Source organism: Nothobranchius furzeri, chromosome 14 (genome assembly GCF_043380555.1).
Source record: "Nothobranchius furzeri strain GRZ-AD chromosome 14, NfurGRZ-RIMD1, whole genome shotgun sequence".
Classification (NCBI taxonomy): Eukaryota; Metazoa; Chordata; class Actinopteri; order Cyprinodontiformes; family Nothobranchiidae; genus Nothobranchius; species Nothobranchius furzeri.
In genome coordinates this window covers 43,557,072-43,573,624 of record NC_091754.1, presented here as the reverse complement: position 1 = coordinate 43,573,624, position 16,553 = coordinate 43,557,072, and positions in this window count along the sequence as shown.

Genomic DNA, 16,553 nt, shown 5'->3' with positions numbered 1-16,553 from the left:
CCCTGTGTTTTACTGAAGACGTGGAACACAAACTGGTTTTAGGTCATAATGTTGAAATGCTTGGTAAACAACTGAAAGGTTTAAGTATGTAATGTTTACCATTTTAAATGTTTGTAAATCTTCTAATAGCAGTCCATTTAAAATGCTGAGAATATTGAAACAGAATTACTTTTAAGGCTGTTTTTTGTTTTGTTGTTTTTCAGAAAATGTCCACATATTCTCCATCAAAATTTCCGAAATGCAATGATGAAGAAATTCAATCTGCCACGCATAGAGCACAAATTTCCTGTGTAAGTATGTGAAAGTGTAGTGGGCAATTTAGCAGTTTTGTCATGAGTTAATTTATGTAATACAAAAAACTTATAGTAAAAGTAAAGAAGTAGCTGAAACTAGGAATTAATTAGTTTGATACAATTAGGTAGATAGAAAGATTAGCAGTGGGTTGATTTTAAAATTTGTATTTGATTAAATTATAATTAAATATCACTTTGGCAGGCACATACAGTACAGACCAAAAGTTTGAACACACCTTCTCATTCAATGTGTTGTCTTTATTTTCATGACCATTTCACTGGGAGATTCTCACTGAGGCCAGCAAAACGTTATACGAACACATTCAGAGAGAATCTCCCAAAGTAAATGGTCATTAAAATAAAAAGACATTGAATGAGAACGTGCCTCCAAACTTTTGGCCTGTACTGTATATAAATATTGTTTTTGTAATCAATGTAAGTAGATGGTGGTATTATTGATTAGGTGGCACTAATGTTGCTTTGGTATTTATTTTTAAAACAAAAAAATCAATTGTAATGTTTGTTTAAATTTTTTAAATTGTATTTCTATTTATTTATTTATTTATTTATTTATTTTTGCAGTATCTTAGTTTGGACCCAGGTGTTTCCAAAGAACACACTTTCAAAGAAGTGTCCGAAGTTTGCAGGGACCTAATTACTATTGCCACTTAAAAACATCAATTACTGAAAGCAGCTCAACAGAGAAACAATTTTCTGGTTAAACAAATCAGCGAATGCAAAGAGAAGCTTGTGGAGTCCCAGATGTGTGTGGAAGTGTTGGAAGCGATGTCAGCATTTCTGCAAGATGGTAAGTGTTTTGCTACAGATGCATATGTACATTGCCAGGACCCCCCAAAAAGTGGACACTTGGACTTAAGTAAGTGAGCAACTAATGCCTGTGTGACTACTTTCAGTTGGTATCAAGTTACGTAATGTCAATTGGTGCAATTTATTATTTTGCAATATTCAAACAACCATATGGAATACATATCTTGTGGTTGTGGAAAAGATGTAAATTTGTTTGAAAAATGTCAAATAATTGACATCAAGTAGAGAAAATTAGCCTGGCCTGTCAGACTTGTCTTCTCTTTAATTCTGCACAGAGGAAGTCTGGTACCTCTGGCATGCAATTAACCACACCCTCTGAGAATTATAGTCGAGCCAATCAGCACTGTATAGCATACATCTGGTTACTGAAAGGTAGAGAGGCACATAAGAGGTGGAACTAACCAGCTCAAAAATGATCAGTTAGAAAAATGCAGACATGCCGACTGTACTGTGTGATGCTGTAGTATTTTAAATGTAGTCAAAAAGGGTAGCTGGTGATGGTGGAAGCATGTTTATAAGAAAGGCTTGTAGTGGTTTTTTTGTTGTTGTTGTTGTTGTTGTGGTTTTAAAGACGTGTCCAAGAGGAAAGAGCTGCGGCAAAGTCCACTTCAAACACCATCTTCATTGTTTATGAGAAACTGAGCATTGCGGTGTGTGACATACTGCTGCTCAGAGCTGAATGGTTTGGTTAGAATTCTCAGAGGGTGCACTGTAAAATAAAACATATTGTTTCAACTTAAAAATACGAGTGAAAGGGCTGCATTAAAATTTTGAGTTAAATGAAAAAACAAAATTTGTTGTCTTAACATTACCATATTTTATCCCAAATTAAACTCTCTTGTTATACCAACATGTTTTTAAGTTAGTTTAATTTATAATCAAGAGTTGATTCAACTTCTTTTAGTTTTTTTTAACTTTAACCACAATTAATAATTTTACGTTGTCAAAACAAGTTTGGGTATTGAGAGAACTGACTGGTACAGTCCGTGTAATCCATAAATGTATGTTGACTCAATTTTAAAGTATGAATTCATTTGGAAGAAATGTTTAAGTCAACTTAACTAAATAATTTAAAACATTTGCCATATCGAAAAAAGATGGGGGCACTGTATATTGGAAATTTAAAACATTCATGATTAATTTATGTACATTTCACACAAAATGATCCATTTAGTGATAAATTTCACCTCCAAAAACAGAAACAATACAAACATGTTCATCAACTCAGCTAGTTTTTTTATTTATTTAGTAGTAATGAAGTTACAGCTCTGCAACATTTACTGAAGCTGTTTTGTTTTGTAATGAATAGTGAAAACTTTTTAGAACAGTCTGCACTCAAAAAGGACATTAATAAACACAGCAGCTTATCAAGGTCTTATAGTTAGAACATATTTAGTGTCTTAAATGAGACAAGTCATTGCACATTAACTCAAGTGCATAAACTTTTAAAGCATCTGACAAAACCTTGCACAAATAAAAACAATAAAATAAAATTCAAAATGATACTATTCAAAATAGTAGTTCTAAACAAATAGTGCACATTTTAATCTTGTCATCTATCGTTTGGTCTTATGTTGACCTCTTTATTGCAATACTTTTTATCAACCTATGCATTTGATTGGCTTTGAACCAATATGACTATATTTTCTGATGGAATAAACCTAAACAGATGAAATAACAAAACAAGAATTCCAAACCATGTGCCAAACTTCTATATGACCTTTGGAACAATGTTTAACAGGAAACGTTGAATGCTTTCAAAAAGCTCAGACATCCATGAGTCATGAGATGAGACATTTCAGGAGAATCTACATGGTTTTTTGTAACAGTCTGTTTCTCAAACCATGCACAAGGGAGGAACACTGACCTCCGCCGATGTTCATCAGGACCTTTTGAAAAACTTCAAATGTGTACCTGAGTTCCTTTGGATAGTCTATATTAAAGGCAAAAAGCAGACCCATCAGTAGAGCAATGGCATGAGGAATGTCCTCCACATCAGGCAGGACCACTTGTTCCTCAAGAATGACTGATGTGGCAATGATGTCCTCTCCATCTTTCACCAGCAGAACTCCAACTTGCATTCCCCGAGTGAATGTGGCTTCCTCGTCAATGGCCTACACAAGTTATAAAGCAAATTTCTCACTATGACCCCTTGCAATATTTGGATAATTCTACAGACAACCTTGTTAAAAGGAGACAAGGCAGTTTTGCTTGTTTTTAGTGCCCCCTGGTGTCTGTCTGTGGTCAAAGCAGAATTGAAACGTATCTCCTCGCTGTGAGTTTGCCCTTTTAAAGGCATACGTTGCAACTTTTTCATATTTCAGGGTTTCCCCCAGCGCTTAGCAGGCTTTGTTTGCCCACCCGCCAGGCTAAGCGTCATGCCCCGCCCCCCTCCCCGACCGTGTCCGCTGACACGAACGGCACAACGGAGCTAGAGTCCTCCATCAGCTGATACTGGTGAGAAACAGCAGCGGAACGTGTGCAACGCCCCCATCCCCCCTCTCATTGAGGAGAGCTGCAGAACAGAGGGCGGTAAAGGTTGGTTTATGCTTGACGTGTCCGCACAGCTCCGCGTGGAAAAGTTGCGTCATTTTAACAACCAGGCCCCTCCACCGCATCTCCACACAGCCCAAAATTTCCGCAACGCGCACCTAGGAAAATTTCTAACCACGCGGACAGTTGGACGCGTAAAAACATGGCGGACCGGCAAGAACCAATATGGCAGAGGTTCATATATACAGACATTTGTATGATTCAGCTCTCAGAGATCACCGTGATCAACTTGTTGTTAATAATTCTTGGAGAGAAATAGCTCACACTGTCGGAAAAGACGAGGACGCTGTTAAAAATGCTGAAATGCCATGTTATAAACAGTAATTTCTACTTCTACTATGGTGTAGTGTTGGATGCATGCCGTAGAGCTCCATGCTGCCCCCTACAGTTTGGGAGAACATTGGCTCACCGCAGAGACAAGCCGCACGAACCATAAACGCTGCGAGTTGTGAAGCGTGTTCCATCCACGAGCCGCATCACCGTGCGGAAAGTGAATGCGTCAAGCATAAACCAAGCTTTAGGGTCTGTGTGACATTTCATCAACCCAGCAAAGGTTCATTTTAGCACATACTGGCTCCAGAAAGTGATTTAATAATGTGAAAAAGTTGCATAGTATGGCTTTAAAACCCTTCTTTATATAACTACATCTAATATCACATCACTACTTTCACTTATAAAGAAATTGTTCACAGATCATTTTTGATACAAATGCTCACCTGAACAGTCTTGAATGCATTTGAAGGATCATCCTTGAGAAAATACGGAAGGCACCGGAAGAACAACTGACCTCTGCCTCAGCATAGAGGACTGAGAAAAAACAAAGACAAAACAACTAATTATAAAGAGAATAACAAATTATTGATATCCTGATTCTTTTATTCTGTTTTCTATACTCAATTGATTAGTTGGACATTTTCACTTCAAATTCTTCTTACAAACCTGTACTGCAATAGAAGTCTGCTACAGAATTTGTTTTGACTGACAGTTTTTCTGTTTTTGTTTTATTGGGAGGGGGGATTTGGCAGCCTTTAGCCATTTTTTTTTTATTCTAAATACTATAGCTTTTGGAATAGAATTTTTCTGATAAGTTTTTCCAGCTCTGACCTATCACTATAGGAAAGCTACCGGGGTTGTGGTAATTTTGTGTAGAAACATGCTTTTTTTTTTTGCTAAATTTACACAGGCAGATTGTTTCAAAGATAATTTCAATTTGATGGATTTCCTAAAAGGCATGACTGAATTCTATTCACCCAAAGACAATAACCCAACAAAATGTTAACATAATTTTCTTCTTCTCTGTATTAGAAAATAGAAAATACTGTTAAATACTGAAAACCGGTAAAACTGTAAATAATCTCCAAAGGAAATGTTACTAATACTAACAAAAATATGTGAACATCTATTTGCTTACGTCATCAAGACATTTAAGCTGCCTGCTTAGTCCAGCTGATTTCCCACTCTTGGCCTTGAACAGCTCCAGGAACCTTAGCAAATGCTGATCCAGTCCACTGAAGAAAGACTTCTTGAGGTCAACAGATGTCAGCCGAGCAAACTCTGCTTCAATCTGTAATTGAAGGTGACAACAACAAAATTTGCAACTTTAAACAACTTTTTAAAAAAGACAAAAAGTTGACAAATGTGTGAAAGAGAAAAATCGAAATGTACCTGCTGTTCTTTGAACAGGGCTGGCCACCTTTCTTTGACTTCAGCCGCAAGAGGTTGATTTTCAACTATTTCTTTTCTTCGTAGGGGGAATGTGATGTCCATCATTTCACCAACTTGCTACATTACAAGGTTGTCTGTGGACAATATTGCTAAAATTTTACAAGGTTCAGCTTACAAAAACATGTTTTTGTGATGAGCTCTTAGTACTGTCTTGTATCATTAAGTACCATCCAATGGCTCAGAGATGAATAAATGTTGACACCATTCATGGAAGTAGTTGAGCTCCATTTACTACTTTTAGGGTGACAAACATTTGGAGAAAGAACAAAAATAGCCAAAATACAATAACTCACCTCAATGTACAAGAAACACCTTTGGAGAAATCACCAGTCGGCCTTGGACAGCGTAGGATGACAGTGGAAGGTAGTGGTTTAGTTCACTGGGTTCAGTGGCCATCAGTTGATCTGGATCTTTCTTGCAGAATTCGTAACAATGAAGGTGCTCCAAATACCAGGCTGAGAAACATTCAAGAACAAAAAAAAAAATCTTGTTGCCAACTTGCAACACATGTACAATTTTAATTTTACAACAACAAACATTTTACCTTAAAGCTTATTAGTCCGTTAGTGTATTCATTGAGTCCATGATCTCTCAGATGGACATGCAAGGATTGTTTGGATCTGAAATACTGTGAGCAGTAATTGTAAATGAAGGGCAAAGGGCAAGTTCTGCCGTAATGTCTGTGATTGCTTTGATAAGGTTCAATGATGCACTTACGATTTCCACAGAAAAAAGTACCAAGTTTACAGGTCCACTTCATACGGTGTAAAAGGCCTTTTCATCATGGGCACCTTTAAAATAGAATCTGAAATAGGTAAAACTTAGGTAAATAATTCATGATTAATGAGGTCAACATTTCACAGAACTAACTTGCAAGTATCACCTAATATTTTGATTAATTATTTATGTTTCATTATTTAAATGAATACTGACTATATAAAACAATTTATTCGGTTTTAAAGTGTGAAGTAAACGCATGGCGTCTACTCTCTGAGGGTCACATGACGTACGGAGTTTAGCGAGGAGAACGGCTGAGATGCTGCGAGATTCCGCTGCTGTTTCGCGCCACAGATGCGCACATGTGGACCCGGCTTTGAGCATTTAGCTTAATTTTATGAGTATACATTTTCGGAAAAAAGGTTAATTAACGTGTTACCGAGTAAACATTTCCCAAAACAATTTCCCCGCCAACCCTGCTATGCTAACCAACAAACAGCGAGTTACCTACTTCTAACATTCAAATATAAGATATACTAAGTTGCATTCAACATTAAACTTAGAATTACACGATTTACTTTCAGGTTCAGACCTTTTATTTATTCATTTCACTATGACTAATCAAGCTAATGCTATTTAACAACTAACAAATTCAAATTGAACATAAACCCAAAGAAAACTTACCAAAGTGGTGGGCCTCTGTTGAACTGGTTCAGTGTCACCTTTAGATGGACAAAGTAGTTGGTTTTAACCCTAAATGGAGTCGTTAGTCCTTCTGGACAGAACATTGCACGCGTGAAAGACTGCTTGAATGAGCTGAGAGCTCCGTTGACTTCTTCTTCCGTTATCATAGGCACATGCGAAACAAACTTTGCGCCACTTACCGCCACCCAGTGGACATATATTTTAATGCTCAAAAGTCAAGTAGACTTGGATAATTTATTTGACAGGACATAAAATTATTGTTTAACATTTTTAGTGTTGTTGAGATGTGTTTAACTAATTATTCTAATTTATAACAACAACAATACAAAAGCCTTGTTATATTAACATGAAATCAAATGTTGGGACAACAAAAAGGCGTAAATGCAATTTACAGTGTGGGGTTATTTGCATGGGAGAGTTTCCAGACTCATTCTCTGTGCAGAATTAAACAGAAGAAGAGTCCTCCAGGCCAGGCTAAGAGAAAAACCTCCATGAGAGTCTTTGGGGTGTGCTGGATAAGGCTTTGTGCAGCAATCAGACACTATTATCATTCATGTAAGATTTGGGTGAAAATTAATACAACTCTGGATGGAAATTAATCTTGGGACATTGCAGAAGTTTATGGAAACAATGTCTCAGCAAATGTGTGCCATAAACGAAGTTCAATTATGTCCAAAAATGTTGTGTATGTGATGGGTTTTTTTTGGTGCTGGTGGTTGTTTTTTGGCAGGACAATGTTTAAACATTAAGTAAAGAGGACTATCTGTATTTATTATATTAGCTGACAATTGTTAAAAGTTGATGTTGTATAGAATTTTAAATTTTTGTGGTGCATATATTTAGAACGACAAGATGCTTCCACAAGCACAGTTGACATGAATTGTGATGGATCTGCCACTGTGGAAGTTCCTGAAGATCGTGTTGCTGTAGTTTATCTTGTCTGTCGAGAAGATGACTTTGCACAAGAGGTGTAAGTTCTATTTAATGTTTTTTTTTTGTAATATTGGTTTTTCTGTTCATATTAGAAGAGTGTTTTTCTAGAAGTGTGGCTTGAGTTGTTATTAAAGATGTGTGTTTAATATGTGAATAAAATGCAAAAAAAATTTGTCATTTGAAGTTTTGCCAGTCTTGTTTTGATTATGTATATATATTAGAAGTGTGTGTTTATAGAAATAATGTTTGATATGAAAAATAAAGTATTCAAGCTTTATTTTGTGTTTTTATTAAGTTTTTGCATCATTGTTATTATGCATTTATAATAAAAGTTTGTGTAATTAGAATTGTGGTTTTGAAAGACGTGTGTTCGATATTTAGAACAATTAAATAGTTTAATGTGAATGGTATTATTATTTAACTTAATTTTAATTTTATGTTTCTGTAGTGGCTTTTGGGAAAGTTTTAAATGTGTGTATACATTCAGCAATAGTAATGTTTTGGAATTTTTACATTTTCCACCAAGGAAAATACAAAAAGAAGTTAAATTTGGGGGAAAAATGTATTTGTTTAATCAAGAAATATAATGTAGTACTCCAAACAGCATAGTATAATTTATGTCTAGTAAAACAAGTTAAATTTCAATGACATTATTAGTGAAAATGCAGTATTAATTTGTGTGTGCCTCTCGCATACTGCTTTAATCATATTTAAAGTACAATAGTTCATAAGTTACTATCCTGGATTTTTTTAGCTTATGAGAGTATGTTTCCTTTAATATTACCTGTTGCACGTGTCTTCAAGCACAGTACCCAATGCAATTGTAGATTGGACTAGTAAAACATGAAAGTCTCATTTAAATTTCTCTAAACATTGTTTCACATTAAAAGGTAAATTAAAAATCTCATAATTTAATAAATGATGCATGATTTCAAGTCAATCTAATAAATTAGATGTTTGTGTATGAGACTAAGATATAGATGTAATGTAGTGATTCTTTTAACCAGGGATTGTTTTAGGGAATTTGATAAATTATTTCAATGTTTGTGCAGGTGCAATAGTAAACTAGCAAACTTCCAATTCAGGCGAGTTTTCTGTAATTTAATTTGCTACGTTCATTCTGTTTTGTATCAGAATTCATATCAGAAAAGCATGAGATCATATTGGCCATAATTAAATTTTTAAAAATGCCACAAAATATTGCAAAGGAGGTTTTCTTTTACACTTTCTATAAAGATAAAATATACAAATCAAATATTAATTCAATTAATTTATTTTATTGTTCCCTGTGATTTTATCATGGTTAACAGTGAAGGGAATAGAATATAATAGAGTAAAATGAAAGTGAAATCAGACATGCATTGTACATAAATTCATTTTAAAATGTAGCAGTACAAATGTAACACTTTTTATACCTTTTACCAAAAGATCAACAACATTTTAGCATAGAGTTTTTCAGCTCTGCGTTTATTCAACTTGAAAGCAAATATCTCTAACTGGACATATTTGTAAAACCGGTTTTAACCCTCTCAGGCTTAAAATAAGTTTTGATGAAAGACGAACAACTAAGTCCTTCAGGGGTACTTCTGAGTGAAAAAATGCTCATGAAATACGTACGTGGAGTAACCAGCGTTGTAAATCTGCAACACCTGCCTCCAGAGGGTTAAGGATATGATTGTGACTACCATGTGAAACAAAATACAAGTTATTAGTATAGTTTTCTTGAACAAAACTATCCATTTTCCAAGACAAATTTATCAATAACTATTCTGTGAAAATCAAAACTAAAATGTTCTTTTTACAAAACACTGATGTTTTTATATGCTTTGCAGCAACAGGAAAGAATGGAACAATGGCACTTCATGCTAATAATTTAACTCTGCAAAGCCAATATGTGAATGATGAAAATAAAATGGAAATGAGTTATGGTGTTTTGTTAAAGGGCAGAGGGGAAATGCACTAGGGTTTTAGGTGATGAGTAGAACAGGAGGTGATCCAATGACATCTGATCACTTACTTGTGTTTCGGCTCGTGCTACAGTTGGTCGGTCTCTGTGTAGGCATGAAGAGGACGTACAGTTTGCAGGTTGAGTGGGCTGTTTGACACAGCAAAGCAACAGTGCGGTTGCACATCGCAGTGGCAGCTACACAGGTGCATGGATTGGAAATGAGGACCAAGTTCTATGTGCACAAAAGTATAAAGAAAAGCAGTTTTAGATACATTGACAAATACAGATGGTAAATTATAACTGTTAATATTGAAAATGACAGATGCACATGAGACTATCTGTATCAGAAGATGACTATGTTACACTATCAAGTAGGCTGTATAATAATGCACAAAAAAATGTATAGACTGAGCCAAATATTGTGTAAAATAATCTTTTTACACGAAGAGAATTACTCTGAACCCTGAACAAGCATGGATTGCTAATCGAGCCTCTTAACATATATTGTCTTAGAGCAGAGTACCCAAAGGGCACACTAGATAAATAATAATAATAAATATATATTAAAATGTTTCCGTTGGTAAAGCCATAAACCATTCTTGAAGTTGAAGTTTCACAAATCAGGAAAAGGTTTCACAAATACCACACTGTGTTTAATTTGATCTGCTATTATAGTAGAATAATCTAGAACAGGTTTGAACAGTGTGGCTGTTGTAGTTTGAGCTAGAGCAGATTAAAAATGGTCAGAGTAGAGAAAAATTGGGTGTATTGGCTTTTTAGCCGTTTCCCGAATCGAAAGCTGGAATCGGAATCTTAACTCCAGCCTCGTCCCAGAAGTAACATATGCAAAGATGCACAGTCTATTACTCTACATTTCTCCTGAGAGGCTTGATTAATACTGTCCCTCAAGTGGAACAGGTAGGACCTAGCGCTTAACCGAACACACAACAATCACCAACATTGAGCCAGCTGGTTGTTAATTTCGTTTTTTGCGCACATTTCTGTGATATTCGGCTCTGATGCTGACGCTGCGGTCACCCTGTCTTTGATACTGGCTAAAATGAAATAAAACTTTAAAAACACACATTGTGCTCATACAAGAGTCTTATCAAGGAAATAATAAACACAGAACAATGACAATTTCGATCTGTTACGACATTCCTAAGTGAATCCGTAACTAGCTGCGAAGCTAACGTAAACATCAGCTTTACATACCTTCGTAGACACAGACATGAAATGAGGCGTACAGCTTAAGTCACTCATTCTTTTTTGTGGCAAGAGTTTTAGAAGTCGCTCGGTATATTATATGGTTATCTGAAACTTTTATATTCGCAACGTGTAGAAAACTACGGTCACGGTTAGCAGTACCTGTGGACAACCAGGAAGTGCTGCAGCCCATTTAGCAAAATGGGAGTGGTTCGTGCATAAGCTCTAGAGTTTATAAACTTGCAGAAAATGGTACCCTTGTGATGTGTGAAAGTCACGTTATGTTTATATTAAGTCAAAAGGTTAGATATTAGCAGGGATCCTGTTTACTGGATTTTCCCGTAGTAGAATGTTACTTTTAGTTAGAGTTTTAGTTTTTTCGACAATCAGAGATGGATGTAACGTTGGTCTGTCGTTCAAGAAATTTATTGGTTTATTTTGAAATTTCCGATTATGCCTCACTGATTGGAGGTTAACGCATTTTGTTCAAAGATTTCATTGGTCTAAATTCAAAAGTCTGACTACGTCTTATTGATTGGTTCTCTGTTTTTCTATAGACTTCAATCTTATTGGTAGTTTTTTTTTTCCATGTGATGTATTCCATCCCACTAATTGGCTCACAGTTTGGATAAGTGTTTAAACCAAGCCGCAACTAACCGTCTTTTTACAAGACTCGTCCGAGAGTGCCCACGTACGCTTGGATTTTCACCTTGTTTTCAAAGCGTTGCAAAGCAGCATTTGAGAGATTTTCTGTTGTGTTTCTTGTTATCTGTATCGTTTGTTTGTTTTTAAGCAATTGTAGTTGTTTTCATCTCGCGTGTTCACTTTTAATTGTGGTGAGTAATTGATAAATATTTGCTGTGTAGATCTTTATGCAAGCAGCTTTATTATTCCTGTGATTTAATTTGGAACCGAGTAAAGCTAACTGGTTGGATGTTGTGGATTCAGTTACACAGAAAGTGAAAGCGTTTGCACAGTGTGCTAAGCTGACCATCATTTGTGTTGAGATATCAGCAGGGTTTGGATCAACAAAGTGTGAGTACTTTGATAGTGGAAACTGTATTTATGGCTTATTTTTGTGCATTTAAAGTTCAACTCCATTGATAGTTGTTAAAAGTTGTTAAACCTATGCATATGAAACAAAAAATAATGCTTTTTGTTATCGATTTATTGTGAAATAACAGAAGTTGTGCTTGCTCCCTTTCCTGTTGGACGGTTGTGGTTTCTGTCCATTGACTGCGGAGGTGCTCCGTGTGTCTCCGCACTGACGCAGACGAATGTAACGGTTTCAATATTGATTGCTGAATTATGTTACAAAGTTGTGGACATCTTCGTTTTGTGGGTCATTTTTGTCACGTTTTATTTAATAGTCAATACTTGAACATTTTTCTGCATAGCAATAAAGACGTAAATGCATACATGTGCGTTTGAGAAGCAATGGCCCATCCGCCATATTGGGTGGGTGTTTCAGTCTTAAAATGCAAGGGAACTTGTCCATCTAACGTATACAACGCTGACGTCATTAGGTCTGTTTTAGGGGGCTTCAGCCCCCCTAAAATAATCACAAGCCCCCCCCCCCCATCATTTTGGGTTTTTTATTTTATTTTTTTCTGTTAACTTTTTTAAATTTGTTCACATCTACATGCTCAACACAATCACGACACGTGTAGTTGGTACAGGAGTTTTTAGTCTGAAACAGAAATAATAATTAATGAATATAGAACTACACCGTCACACACAGGACGTATCAAGAAAGGACTTCCTCCACTTCAGCTTTGTTGACAAGTCAGGGGGCAGGGGCGATACAGCAAAACCTATATATCGATGAGCAAACCCTGCTCAGCGCTCATGTAACATCACGTCATGTCAACATCACATTAGGGTAAGACAGCAACAGCAGCACACCGTTAACATTTCAAGGTTATAGTTCAGACGAGAGAGGAAAATGCTACCGCACCAACATGCAAATGATAACTCCGCTAGCATGTTTACATGCCGCAATCCATAATGAAAAGCTTTGAAGTCAAGTAAAATGGTCGGGAAACTCCCCTGAAGTGACATGATTAACGAGCCAATTCATTGAGTGACTTAGTGCCACCAACTTCAGCGTACAGTAATGAGTCTGCACAAACAGAACCTGCAGCCCTCTCTATGGGCTCAACTCTGTCTCCGCGCATGCAAAGTCCCTGCTCTCCTCAACAAGTAGCCTCTCCAACAGTCAATCACAGACAACCAGGGCCGGCTCTAGGTAATTTGGTGCCCAAGGCGAGACTGCCCATTTATAAAGTCTACATACCTCTGCTTTGGGCCCGTTTTTTTCTTCCTCCTTCCTTCGCTTTCGGAATGCTGATCCCGATGGCTTAGGTGTTCTTTTCATCATAAAATATCAAAAGTTTAAACGCGACAACAGGATGTCCTTCGACAGTACTGCCCACGCACGTGACCTACGGCACCCTTAACGGTCAAATGCGTCGGAGCGCTGGCCCAAGCAGGAGCTCGTCATGCAGCCAGATCATTAGAATTTAAATATTGCTGTTTTAATTTCATGTCATTTCAGAGGGGAATTTTGAGTATGTAGAGAGTGCATTTCATATAACAAACAGAAATGTAATAAACTTTATTTATTTATTTTTTTAAATTTTGCGCCCTATCCATTACATGGCACCCCAGGCGGCCGCCTGTGTCGCCTGTCGCCAAAGCCGGCCCTGCAGACAACTCTGTTTTATCCAGTCAAAGCATGTCCAGGAAATACTGCTTTACAGAAAAACACCCATTTAACAGCTTATTAAACTGCTTTCTGCTGCTGGTTAGCTACCAGTCACCATCCACTGCCTGCAAAATACTTTGTTGTAATTCATGTGTCATGATTAGGGTGACCATATTTGACTTCCAGAAATGACACATTGCCCATTCCTAAAACTTTTAAATTGAACTCTAGTCAGTTAAAGAGGACTTTTAATTTCAACATATAAAGTGTTTCTTCTCTGTTTGGTTAGACAAAAATGATCCCTTGATGTGTAAAAGGAAGTGAACAGTGGAAATGTCCCAGGAAAAGAGGAGGGTTAATCAACCTAATTAAATAATTATATAAAGTCCTCTTTATCTGAAAAAAGTGCAATTTTCCTGGCAGTATTTCCTGGACATGCTTTGATTGCATAATGGAGAGCTGTCTGATTGGCTGACGGAGAGGCTACATTGCTTTAAAAATTGCAAATTGAGCAACAGCAGGGAGAGATCTGCGCAGGCAGAGATGGAGTTGAGCATGCAGAGAGAGGGCTGCATACGACTGCAGAGCAGGTTGTGCTCTTGCAGATTTAGCACTGCACGCTCCAGTTGGTGACACAAAAATCACTCCGCACTAAAAACCTGAATCAGAATATGGCCGAATGTGTATTATTGACAGTTTTTCTATTTTATATATTTTTCTATATACATATTATATTATAGGTACATATATGTATCTATAATATAGTAAACAGCCAGTTTTATATATGACACATACATTCAAAAGCTGCATCAAAACATATATTAAAACCTATAGGTTTATATGAATTCTTTCCATGTGGATTGTCAATTGCTTAATATTTCCTATGTTTACCTATGGTAAAGAAAGGAGATATTGTACTCATCTAACTTTAACATAAATTTTGGCAGCTTAATGTGACGTTATGGAAAATGCCATCATCATGACCAACCAAACATAGGCTATATTAGGCTAACAGTTGTCCATATTCTGTTCCATTTATCCACCAATGGCTGTTTCAATTGTTGTGAGTGAAAACTAAATGGCATAGTAGCATTTGTTCTTGCATTAGAAATTGAAAATGTGTTTCAATGTGTTGGCTAGGTGGATATACGAAGATTTTTTTAAGAGAGTGAGTGAGGAACAGGAGAGAGACCAGGTGGTTGATGCTGAGGAGATCTGCATGGTAAGCCCCCCCCCCCCCCCCCCCCCCATAGCTCAATCCTAGTGACGTCCATTGTATGCAATGTGTTGAATGGCTTCCCATATAAGATGGCGCTGTTTCCGCCATTTTGGATGGGTTTTTAAACTTCAAGGTCACTTTATATTCGCAGTATAATGATGTGAGTGGGAACCGATCCAAGATGGCGGTCAGCTGCTACGTCATTTCTTCCATCAGTCGTGTAGATCTTGAAGAAGAAAAACATGTTTCTATAGTGCCTCAAGATAAAAATCACGAGGCGCTTCACAAAAAAATGTAAAAATATAAAAAAGAATTTAGAAAATGGTTAAATATATATATATTTAAAATGAGCAAAAGATAGACAATTGTGATTGAAAAATAAATGTTAAGAAAGCGAGAGTGACTAGGAAAGGGGGAAATCTGTGGATCCTGAGGAAGGTGGAATAGGTAGGGAGAGCAGAACAAGGAGAGTGGTGAAGGTGGTCATACAAAAGCCAGCTTGAACAAGTGAGTCATCAGCTGTTTTTCAAAGGAGTCCACTGATTCACTACATAGCACAATCTATGTACTATAGTCTACCACTGTGTGTGCATATTTGGGTCACTTCTGTTTTTTGTTTCTAACAGAAACTTGCAATTTTCCACATTTGAATGTAATATTGTCAAAGTTTATTTTTAGTCATGCGAAGTTTAATGTACAAATAAGTAAAACCACTCAAACACACACTTAGGGCCTTGAGAGTGAGCACATTCAACAGCAGTTGGCAGGGGGATTTCTCAGCCTCCTCCTGAGTGCCGGTGCCCACTTCCAATTTTAAACTGCACTTAGACACCGAGGGCTGTGGGTGCAAGTGGGGTGGTGTGGTGGCATCAGCTGGCATGGGCAGAAAATGCCCGCACTGCCCGCTCACCACAGCCATGGAATACACCTCATCAACGAACACTAACTATATTGGAGCACCTCATCAACGAACACTATATTGGAGCAGGCGGAGGGAGACTAGGGGTCTTTTCACACCTCTGTTGTTGCTTGGCTTCCCGGGGCTGGAGGCTAGGAGGGGGATCTGGCCATCGGGTTGGGGTCTGGGGTGGTGGGTTGCTGTGCTCAGCGTTGGGCGGGGGAGCCTGCTCATCAGCACCCCAGCAGAAAGGGTCAAACTCTAGTAACCGGTAATGGTTGTACCCCATGTGCAGCAGTACCGGGACTAGGGTGTGTATGGGAAGCATGAATGGGTGTCTGGCGTGCATTTTTGTAAGTCTTTGGTTGTATGTGTATGTGTGAGCATGAGAGGGAGTGTATGACTGTGTTTGTGTATGACTGTATACAGTGGGGCAAAAAAGTAGTCAGCCACCAATTGTGCAAGTTCTCCCATTTAAAATGATGACAGGTCAGTAATTTACATCATAGGTACACTTCAACTGTGAGAGACAGAATGTGAAAAAAAATCCATGAATTCACATGGCAGGATTTTTAAAGAATTTATTTGTAAATCAGGGTGGAAAATAAGTATTTGGTCAATAACAAATTCAACTCAATACTTTGTAACATAACCTTTGTATGCAATAACAGAGGTCAAATGATTACTATAGGTCTTTACCAGGTTTGCACACACAGTAGCTGGTATTTTGGCCCATTCCTCCATGCAGATCTTCTCGAGAGCAGTGATGTTTTGGGGCTGTCGCCGAGCAACACGGACTTTCAACTCCCTCCACAGATTTT